Source organism: Parambassis ranga, chromosome 13 (genome assembly GCF_900634625.1).
Source record: "Parambassis ranga chromosome 13, fParRan2.1, whole genome shotgun sequence".
In the NCBI taxonomy this organism is placed as follows: Eukaryota; Metazoa; Chordata; class Actinopteri; family Ambassidae; genus Parambassis; species Parambassis ranga.
The window spans coordinates 20,586,093-20,588,066 of NC_041033.1; positions in this window are offsets into that span (position 1 = coordinate 20,586,093).

Below are 1,974 nucleotides of genomic sequence, written 5' to 3' on the forward strand. Positions count from 1 at the left end.
TGGTATCAGTTCCAAAGTCAACACATTATGTAAATTGAATAAGATTATTTTCGCTCTTCCCTCAACACTTACATCATCACCTGGGAATAAGAGCTTGATGTTGCAACCCGTGCTGCGGCCTCGCAAGACCTCTGGCACTGCGATGAAGGGCGTCGAGTCAGAGCAGGTGCTCCTGGGAAAGTTCCCCTCGAGTCAGATTTTTAATTTCAACTCACGTGAACAAAAGGACTCTACGCCGTCAGTAGCTGCTCTCTCTGGTGGTGTGCAGGCATGTAACTTGATTTTTATCCACATATTCACATGTTAGGGCCTGAGTGCGTTGCTGTGTTTGCTCTCTGTAGCGGCATTTGGCTGGTTGTCTCCACTTCTGTGTGTTTGTGTGTGTGTGTTTGAAAGCAGCAGGGGCAGGAGCTCACAGAATGACAGCGTGTCTGTGGCGGTCAGAAACCCGAACCCTCTGATCTCGTCTCGGAGTCTCCTGCCTCCCAGCTGTCACTGTGCCTCTGGCATCCCACTCTCGGCCTCTCGCCCCCCTCCCGCTCCCTTTGAAGGCGGCTACCCAGGAAATTGAAAGCTGTTTTCAAACAAAGACAAGAGAGAAGAGAAGAGCACAGACACTGCAAAAAAAAGAAGAAGAAAAAAAAAGTGGGGGTTATGTGGAAGGAAGGTGATGAAGAGGTTTAAGGTTAAAAAACTTCCCCATTGAAGTGAATCGATTTCTACTATGTGAACTGTTAATACAAAACACACACTTGTACTGCAGCACCAGGTTTACACTGCAGGCTAATCATCTGTCCAATGTTCTGCGTATCTTTTTGGTCCAACTTGGATTTGGTTCTCAATGGGAACCACTAATTTAGGTTCCAAACCCACCTATTTGGGGTAAAAATGGAACCAAACCACTTCTTTTGTGTTCAAAAAAACTTTAAAAAGCACAACCGAGTCTCTGCTCTCAACTACAGACAGAGTGAAATCCTCTCTTTAACAAGGGACACGACCAAAATGACCACTGCAGGGAAAGTAGCATCAATAATTAGCATCCAGACTGAAGTAAAAGCAGAGCTCGCGGACAAAGGGAACAGGAGGTGTTGGTGTCCAACCACGTGCTCCCAGTGTTTCTATAACAGATGAATCAGGGCCCTCTGACCTGATGTCCCGCTCTGGAGCCTTCAGCATCCAGGGGGAGGTGGGGGGGGGGTCCCTGTTACAGTAGAGTTCCCTTCATACTTTCCCTCCTCACGTCTCACAGACAATACAGGAGTGTGCCAGAGCGCCGGGGTTCCAGCACTTCTACTGAGGTTTACACTGGAATAACATTTTGATGATCCATGTCTCAGAGGACGGGAGCCAGGCAGAGGGCAGATGGTTGTGTGGTTTGGCCCAACGGTGGACAGCCCAGAAGACAGACAAACAAACAGTGATGGACAGGTGGGCGTCACATGGGCGTGCTGCAGCCAGTCTGGCAGTCAGATGGAAAGCTGCAGCAGAGGATTCAGACTGGCATCTTGGCACAAGAGGCTCAAGCTGACATGAAAAGTCCGCTCCGGCCAACAACAACGTCTGCCTCATTAGATCCAGACCACCACACTGACCAGTTGTTCCAGAGAGAAGAGAGCTCGTGAAGCTCTGCTGGTCAGGACTGTAAAGTTTATAAACGCAACAGATGGGTTAACACACTGTTAAATAACAAGATGGAGGGCTTCGGTTACTCTTTACAGAAACAAAGAGCGCAGAGAGGAATCCTTTCAGTCCCTGTCCCAGTTTCTTTAGGCTGCTCTTGTTTCTCCGGTGAACGAGTTCACAGTCACACCAGCACAGATCATCCGGTTATTTTGACTTTTTTTTCACACACATATGCATAAATCAGACATTTGATGGTTTTAAGTTGCAGAACTCCAACGTTAGGAGGTGAAGGGATTGAGGATGGCTTCAACCTGAAACAGACCTTCACTCAGGAGACTGCAGCTCAAGTCC